Below are 9756 nucleotides of genomic sequence, written 5' to 3'. Positions count from 1 at the left end.
TAAAAACCTCCAGGGATGAGGCTTCCACCACCTCCCTGGGCAACCTGTGCCAGTGTCTCACCACCCTCATGAGGAAGAACTTCTTCCTAACATCCAATCCTTTCTTTGAAGGTCATGATGGCAATGCCTCATCATATAAGGTGTTGAAGAAACATGACCAGCTTTTGATGCAGCATCACAGCATCACTGTACTAACCAATTCCTTCTGCATTGAAATCAGGAGGATGGAAACATGGGAAGCACCTCTCTGCAAATGGAAACATGGGAAGCACCTCTCTGCAAATGGAAACATGGGAAGCACCTCTCTGCTTAGGAATGGAATGGAATGGAATGGAATGGAATGGAATGGAATGGAATAGAATAGAATAGAATGGAATAGAATAGAATAGAATAGAATAGAATAGAATAGAATAGAATAGAATAGAATAGAATAGAATAGAATAGAATAGAATAGAATGGAATGGAATGGAATGGAATGGAATGGAATAGAATTAACCAGGTTGGAAAAGACCTTCTAGTGAAGGATGTCCCTGCTGACAGCAGGGGAGGTTGGTTCAGATGACCTTTGGAAGTCCCTTCCAACCCAAGCCATTCTATGATTCTGTCTTGAGAGTTTGGTCTTTACCAGCTATTTCCTTGGCAGGTTTGTTGCATTTTGGGGTTGGAGGTGCACACACTCTGTGTCTTGTTGCAATACCTCTCTAGCAGCAAGGCTAAGCTAGTTCTCACTAACTTAATGTAGCTAAGCAAACCTAAACAGGACAGGAGAAGCATGAGCACAGCACAGTTGCTTACAGTGTGAGCCATCTAGCAAGAGGAGTGTGTAGAATATTTTTCAGAGAATCACAGGTTCATAGAATTTTTCTGATAGACATCCCATAGTCAACAGTGGAGAAATGGTTCCAGCCTCTTCCATGGGTAGCAAACATCCAGCACATTCCTCCCCTTCTACTCTGCCCTGGTGCGATCTCATCTTGAGTACTGCGTTAAGCTTTGGACTCCCCAGGTCAAGAGGTACAGGGATCTACTGGAGAGGGTCCAGTGGAAGGCTATGAGAATGATTAGGGGACTGGAGAACTGCCTGATGAGGAGAGGATGAGGCTTTTTGATCTGGAAAAGAGAAGACTTAGAGGGGATTTAATAAATGTCTATAAATATCTGAGGGCTGGGGGTCACAAGGGAGGGGACAGCCTCTGCTCACTTGCTCCCTGTGACAGGACAAGGAGCTATGGATGGAAGCTGCAGCATAGGAGGTTCCACCTCAACTCAAGGGGGAAATTCTTTACTGTGAGGGTCACAGAGCACTGGAACAGGCTGCCCAGAGAGGTTGTGTAGTCTCCTTCTCTGGAGACTTTCAAGGCCCATCTGGATGTGTTCCTCTGTGACCTGAGCTAGATTGTATGGTCCTGCTCTGGCAGAGGGGTTGCACTGATGATCTCTTTGAGTCCCTTCCAACCCCTGACATCCTTTGATCCCCCATTCAAAGGAAGAAGCAATCAAGACCCTATGCACCTGGAACTCTCTTGAATGAATTATTCCTACTCTGGAAAACATAATTTCTGCACTGGGGAAAAACTGAAAAGGGGGAAAGTAACCAATTTCCCTCAGCAAATTTAGCAACAGCAAGGAAAGCTATAAATACTTGAAAGCTGCCATGACCTGCTTGTCTGGACATAAATGTGAAAGCTACTCTGTGGAAGAGGAAAGCAAACTTTGTTATTATTATTACTAATAATAATAATAACAAAATAACTTTGTTATTATTAATATTTATTATTATCTAACCAGATTTCAGGGTGTGCAGGCTTCTATGGTCACAGGAGTTTGCTTTTATTTCTTTACATCTCGTCTGAACATGACTTCATTAATGTTATGATTGTGCGTTTGAAGCAGGCAACCAGCAGCAGAACAAGAGGACACAGTCTCAAGCTGCACCAAGGGAGGTTTAGGCTGGATGTGAGGAAGAAATTCTTCCCAGAAAGAGAGATTGGCCATTGGAATGTGCTGCCCAGGGAGGTGGTGGAGTCACCATCGCTGGAGGTGTTTAGGAAGAGACTGGGTGGGGTGCTTGGTGCCATGGTTTAGTTGATTAGATGGTGTTGGGTGATAGGTTGGACTTGATGATCTCCAAGTTCTTTTCCAACCTGGTCTATTCTATTCTATTCTTTATTCTCTATTCCATTCCATTCCATTCCATTCCATTCCGTTCCATTCCATTCCATTCCATTCCTAAGCAGAGAGGTGCTTTCCATGTTTCCATCCTCCTGATTTCAGTGCAGAAGGAATTGGTTAGTACAGTGATGCCATGATGCTGCATCAAAAGCTGATCATGTTTCTTCAATACTTTATATGATGAGGCATTGCCATCATGACCTTCAAAGAAAGGATTGGATGTTAAGAAGAAGTTCTTCCCCATGAGGGTGGTGAGACACTGGCACAGGTTGCCCAGGGAGGTGGTGGAAGCCTCATCCCTGGAGGTTTTTAAAGCTAGGCTGCATGTGGCTCTGAGCAACCTGATGTAATGTGAGGTGTCGCTGCCCATGGCAGGGGGATTGGAACTGGATGATCCTTGATGTCTCTTCCAACCCTAACAATTCTTTGATTCTATGCTGATAGAAGCATAGAAGCTTATAGAAGCATAGATGCATAGAAGCATAGAATGGTCTAGGATGGAAGGGACCTCCAAAGGTCACCCTCTGCAGTCAGCAGGGACATCCTCAACCAGATCAGGTTGCCCAGAGCCCTGTTGAGCCTCACTTTGAATATCTCCAGGGATGGTGCCCCAACCACCTCCCTGGGCAACCTCTTCCAGTGTTGTACCACCCCCTGTTCCTAACATCCAATCTAAATATGCCCTTCTCTACTTTGAAGCCATTTGCCCTCATCCTGTCTCTGCAGGCCTTTGCAAACAGTCTCTCTCCATCCTTCCTGTAGGCTCTTTCAGGTACTGGCAGGATGTTATTTGGTCTCCCCAGAGCCTCCTTTTTCCCAGGCTGAACACCCCCAGCTCCCTCAGCCTGTCCTCATAGCAGAGTTGCTCCAGCCCCCTGATCACGGCCCTCCTCTGGACATGCTCCATCAGGTCCAGGTCCTTCCTGTGTTGAGGGCTGGATGCAGCACTCCAGGTGAGGTCTGACCAGAGCAAAGTGGCAGAACATCATGACTTGTGAGTGAGTGTTGTGATGGCAAAGCTTGGCTTTCAAGGGCCTCTTGAAATTAAGTTGACTGAGGCTTGCTTTTCTTCCAACCCAGCCCTTGTGCTGTGCTGTGCTGTAGTCATCTTTGTTGTTGGTTCTAATGAAAAGCATTTGCAGGGATATGTGATACAGCCTGCCAGCCTTCTGGAGATGTAGAAGCCAAAGGCTGGTGTGAGGTTTCAAGTGGAGTGATTTCATAAATTAACTTGAATGTGACCTGTAGCTCCTTTGTCAACTAATAGGTGAGCAAATGAATTTGAATGGGTATTATCTCAAAGATGAAAGCTAATGTTAGCATCTGAATGGGACCTGGAAACCTGGCAGGGTTTTACTGAGCTTCAGTTTTCTTGCCATGCCTCTCTTATGGGGATGGGCTGAGGGAGCTGGGGCTGTTCAGCCTGGAGAAGAGAAGGCTCCAGGGTGACCTAACAGCAGCCTTCTAGCTGCTGAAGGGGTCCTACAAGAAGGCTGCAGAGGGAGTGTTTACAAAGGCTTGCATTGGCAAGGAGCAATGGGTTTAAATTAGAGAAGAGCAGATTTAGATTGGATGGTAGGAAAAAGTTCTTTATAATGAGGGTAGTTGAGCACTGGAACAGGTTGCCTAGGGAGGTGGTTAAGGCCCCATCCCTTCAGATATTGAAGATGAGCCTCAGTGGGGCTCTGAGTGACCTGATCTAGTTGAGGATGTCCCTGCTCACTGCAGGGGGCTTGGACTAGATGGCCTTTAGAGGTCCCTTCCAACCTGGGTGATGATTCTATGATCATGCCTGGTGAATGAATGTCCTGAAGGTGGCTGTGGCAGAACAATGGCATGTACAGACATGAAACAAACCCAGAGATATCAACCTCACTCCATTCCCACCTTAAAGTGTGTGTTCACATAAAAATAAGACTCAGGCACTGATTTCCTTAAGTGTTCAGTAATTCACAGTGTCTTGAGGCTGCCCAGAGAACAGCCTCGAGCACAAGCCCTATGAGGAGAGGCTGAGGGAGCTGGAGGTGTTTAACCTGGAGAAGAGCAGGATCAGGAGGGACCTTACTGCTCTCCACAGATACCTAAAGGGAGGTTGTAGCCAGGAGGGGATTGGTCTCTTCTCCCAGGCAATCAGCACCAGAACAAGAGGAGAGAGTCTCAAGCTGCACCAGGGGAAGTTTAGGCTGGATGTTAGGAAGAAATTCTTCATAGAAAGAGAGATTGGCCATTGGAATGTGCTGCCCAGGGAGGTGGTGGAGTCGTCTTCTCTGGAGCTTTTCCAGCCCCATCTGGCTGCATTCCTGTGTGACCTGTGCTAGATTCTATGGTCCTTCTCTGGCAGGGGGTTGGCCTTGAAGATCTCCAGAGGTCCCTTCCAACCCCTAACATCCTGTGAGCCTGTGAGCCTGTAAATGCCTTTGCAATGTTATTTTTCTTTGAATTCTGTATTTAAACCCAATGACTCTCTGGTCCCACCAAGGACAAACATTTGCAAACTGCTGCCAGCCATGGCTTTCAGCCTGCTGTCCCTCCTTTGTAATTATTGATGTTGGCATTGAACCAGGAACTGTTTTCTTGGTAATCATAGAATCATAGAACGGGTCGGGTTGGAAGGGATCTCAAAGACCATCCAGTGCCAACCTTCCTGCCACAAGAAGGGACACCATCTAGAGCAGGTTGCTCAAAGCCCCATCCAACCTGGCTTTGAACACTACCAGTGAGGCACCATCCATAACTTCACAGAATCATAGAATCAACAAGGTTGATAAAGACCTCAAAGACCATCAAGTCCAACCTGTCACCCAACACCTCATGACTACTAAACCATGGCACCAAGTGCCACATCCAATCCCCTCTTGAACACCTCCAGGGATGGCAACTCCACCACCTCCCTGGGCAGCACATTCCAATGGCTAACTACTCGCTCTGGGAAGAACTTTCTCCTCACTTTGAGCCTAAACTTCCCCTGGTGCAGCTTCCAGGAACTCAACATCTCTCCTAAACTGAGGGGCCCAGAACTGGACACAGGACTCAAGGTGTGGCCTAACCAGTGCTGAGTACAGGGGCAGAATGACCTCCCTGCTCCTGCTGGCCACACTGTTCCTGATGCAGGCCAGGATGCCATTGATCTTCTTGTGCACCTGGGCACACTGCTGGCTCATGTTCAGCCAACTGTCAACCAGTACCCCCAGGTCCCTCTCTGCCTGGCTGCTCTCCAGCCACTCTGCCCCCAGCCTGTAGCACTGCATGGGGTTGTTGTGGCCAATGTGCAGAACCTGGCACTTTTGACTTGGTAAATCTCCTGCCCTTCAACTCTGTCCATCTACCCAGCCTGATTTTCCTGATTGGGTCTCATCAGTGGCTTATCACTCCTGGGGGGTTTTTCATGCTTTTGCTGACCAGGTGATCCTAACAATCCTTTCTGCCTTCAAGTGCTTTTGATCTCTATGGTGCCATTATACAAAGTTATATCTCAGCATAGATTGGTTCTTAGTGGGGGCAGAAATTCTTCCCCAAGCATGATCCTGCATGAGGCAAGATGGAGCCTTGGGTAGATTTCAGGTCATGATTGTTTCTGGGAAGTTTCTGTGTGAGCCTAGACTGTCCTGCCTGAGGAAGAGATCATGGAATCACAGAATGGTCTGGCTTGAAAGGGATCTCCAAAAGTCATCTAGTCAAACCCCCCAGCAGTAAGCAGGGACATCCTCAATTCAGTCAGGTTGCTCAGAGTCTTGTGGAGCCTCACCTTGGATATCTCCAGGGATGGAGCCTCAACCACCTCCCTGGGCAACCTGTTCCAGTATTCCACCAGCCTCATGCTAAAGAACTTGTTCCTCACATCCAATCTAAATCTGATCTTCTCTCATTTCAAACCATTGTCCCTTGTCCTGTCACTGCAGGGCTTTGCAGACAGTAGCTCTGCAGCCTTCTTGCAGCCCCCTTCAGGTACTGGAAGGCTGCTGTTAGGTCTCCCTGGGGCCTCCTCCAGGCTGAACAACCCCAGCTCCCTCAGCCTGTCCTCATAGCAGAGCTGCTCCAGCCCCATGATCATTTTCATGGCTCTCCTGTGGCCCTGCTCCATCAGGTCCATGGCCTTCCTGTGTTGAGGGCTGGATGCAGCCCTCCAAGTGAGGTCTGACCAGAGTAAGGTGGCAGAACACCATGACTTGTGAGTGAGTGTTGTGATGGCAAAGCTTGGCTTTCAAGGGCCTCTTGAAATTCAGTTGACTGAGGCTTGCTTTTCTTCCAACCCAGCCCTTATGCTGTGCTGTAGTCATCTTTGTTGTTGGTTCTAATGAAAAGCATTTGCAGGGATATGTGATACAGCCTGCCAGCCTTCTGGAGATGTGGAAGCCAGGGCTGGATGCAGTACTCCAGGTGAGGTCTCACCAGAGCAGAGCAGAGTAGCAGAATCACCTCTCTCAATCAGAGTGGCAGAACCACCTCTCTCAGTCTTCTAGCTTCTTTTGATGCAGCCCAGGCAGCCATTGGCCTTCTGTGCTGCAAGCTCACACTGTCAGCTCATGTCCAGCTTCTCATCCATCAGCACCCCCAACTCCTTTCCCACATGGCTGCTTTCTATCACCTCAACCTCCAGTCTGTGTTGATAGTGAAGGTCATGTTTTCAGATCTCAGTTTTTCAGTGTCTGTGAACATGTGGTGTGTTCCAGACAGTTGCACAAGTAGAAGAGGAGAAGAAATGTAAATGGACAGATCATGTCTCAGTTATGGCTCATCTCTTCATCATTTATCTCAAAAAGGAAGCAGGTCCTGAGTGGGGACAGCAAACAAAAGGTCTCCACTAAAATGTTAGCTATGGAATCCTGTTGAGTGGAAGTCTGCTTGTAGTTTATTGAGTGATCATATCCTTAGTCAGTTAAGGCAGAACCTATTGCCAGTGGGTGACCTAAACCTCTTCTGGCAGAGCCTGAGAGAAATCAGTCAGACTGATGCTTGTGAAATGGACCTCAACAAACAACCTTGCTAACTCAATTCAACGTTCTCCAACCTGTAGTGGATGAGCCAGTGATCACAGAATCACACAACCACAGAATGTTAGGGGCTGGAAGAAACCTCAAAAGATCATCCAGTCCAAGCCCCCTGCCAGAGCAGGATCACCTAAGGCAACTCACAAAGGAACATATCCAGGTTTTGAATCTCTCCAGAGAGAGAGAGAGAGAGAGAGACTCCATAACCCCTCTGGCTGGATGGATCAGTGGGCCAAGCTGGAGTGAACTCTGATGAGTGACACAGGTGACGAGTATCTGGAGCAACCCAACTTGGTGAAATAAGCAGAAGAAAGTTTATTGTAACTTCCTGCTGCTCCTGTTGCTGCAGCCTGTTCTGTTTGTAACACAAAGAACGCATTTCACAGCTGGGAGATCCTCTCTGGGGCAGAGAGAGGATGGTCCTGCTTGCTGCACAGGGGGTTGGACTTGATGACCTTTGGAGATCCCTTCTAACCCAGACCATTCTATGATTCTGTGATTCTGTGATTGATTCTTTGATTCTATGACTCTATGATCTCTGGAAACAATGCAGTATTTCCAGAGGTCATAGAATGTGCCCTTGTGGCCAAGAAAGCCAATGGGATCCTGGGGTGCATTAAGAGGAGTGTGTCCAGCAGGTCCAGGGAGGTTCTCCTCCCCCTCTACTCTGCCCTGGTGAGATCTCACCCAGAATATTGCATCCAGTTCTGGGCTCCCCAGTTCAAGAAGGACAGGGATCTGCTGGAGAGAGTCCAACAGAAGGCTACAAGGATGCTGAAGGGACTGGAGCACTGCCCTAGGAGGAGAGGCTGAGAGAACCTGGGGCTGTTTAGTCTGGAGAAGAGAAGACTGAGAGGGGATTTAATCAATGTTGATAAATATCTGAGGGCTGGGTGGCAAGAGGGAGGGGACAGGCTCTTAGTTGCACCCTGTGAAAGGACAAGGGGCAATGGGTGTAAACCACAGCACAGGAGGTTCCACCTCAACATGTGAAGGAGCTTCTTCACTGTGAGGGTCACAGAGCACTGGAAGAGACTCCCCAGAGAGGTTGTGGAGTCTCCTTCTCTGGAGCCTTTCCAGCCCCATCTGGATGTGTTCCTGTGTGACCTGTGCTGGATTCTATGGTCCTGCTCTGGCAGGGGGGGTGGACTCAATGATCTTTGGAGATCCCTGTGATGGAGATGGGACCAAGTCCAACTGGACTGTGAGGTGTGGTGGCATCCCTCAGGGGTTGGTACTGGGAGCAGTGCTGTTTAACATCTTCGCCAGCAACATGGGCAGTGGGATTGAAGCACCCTCAGCAAGTCTGTGGATGACAGCAAGCTATGTGGTCCAGCTGACATGCTGGAGGGAAGGGATGCATCCAGAGGGTCTTGGGCAGGCTTGAGAGGTGAGCCCAAGTACAGTAAGGCCAAGTGCAAGGGCCTACACCTGGGTTTAGGTTGAAAAGGACCTTGAAGCTCATCTAGTTCCACCCCAACCCACCCCCTGCCATATTTTACCTTACATGTTGGGAAATTACTCTGCGAATGCATAAGTTTAAGGAAGGGGAATGATGAGTAGGTCAAGAGAGGTTCTCCCTCCCCTCTACTCTGCCTTGATGAAGCTGCATCTGGAATATTATGCTCTGGGCCCCTCAGTTCAAGAAGGACCTCAGGAAACTACTTGAGAGAGTCCAGAACAGAGCCACAGAGATGCTGAAGGGAGTGAGACATGGTGAGGAAAAGCTGAGGGAGCTGGGGCTCTTTAGCTTGGAGCAGAGGAGCCTGAGGGGTGACCTCATTCCTGTTGATAAAGATGTGCAGGGCAGTGTCAGGAGGATGGAGCCAGGCTCTGCTCAGGGATGTCCAGTGATAAGGCAAGGGGCAATGGGTGCAAGCTGGAGCAGAGGAGGTGCCATGGGAATAGAAGGGAAAACTTTTTCCCTGTGAGGGTGCCAGAGCCCTGGAGCAGGCTGCCCAGAGAGGTTGTGGAGTCTCCTTCTGTGCAGTCACTCCAAACCCACCTGAATGCAGTCCTGTGTGACCTACTCTAGGTTAGAATAGAAGTTAGAATAGAATAAACCAGGTTGGAAGAGACCTTCAAGATCATGGCGTCCAACCCATCAACCAATCCAACACCACCCAAACAACTAACCCACGGCACCAAGCACCCCATCAAGTCTCCTCCTGAACACCTCCAGTGATGGTGACTCCACCACCTCCCCAGGCAGCCCATTCCAATGGCCAATCACTCTCTCTGTGTAGAACTTCTTCCTAACATCCAACCTAAACCTCCCCTGACGCAGCCTGAGACTGTGTCCTGCTCTGGCAAGTGGGGGTTGGACTGGATGATCTTTCAAGGTCCCTTTCAACCCCTAATGTTCTGTGACTCTGTGAATTATTTCACAGAGTCTTTTGACTGTGGGTTGGTTTTGTTGTGGGCTTGGGTTTTTCCTTAGCCAATGTGGACACTTGTTCCCTTCTACCTCCCACCAGAACGACGACTTCTCTTGAGAGAAACAAAAGATCCATAGCACCATGCCAGGTCACATCAAGTCATTCAGGCTTTCAAGACATAACATAAGCCTACACAATGTGACATGCTTGCTGCATCA

The sequence above is a fragment of the Dryobates pubescens genome, chromosome Z, assembly GCF_014839835.1.
Source record: "Dryobates pubescens isolate bDryPub1 chromosome Z, bDryPub1.pri, whole genome shotgun sequence".
Lineage (NCBI taxonomy): Eukaryota > Metazoa > Chordata > Aves > Piciformes > Picidae > Dryobates > Dryobates pubescens.
The sequence above is the reverse complement of the archived record's forward strand: the minus strand, read 5'-3'. Positions refer to the sequence as shown.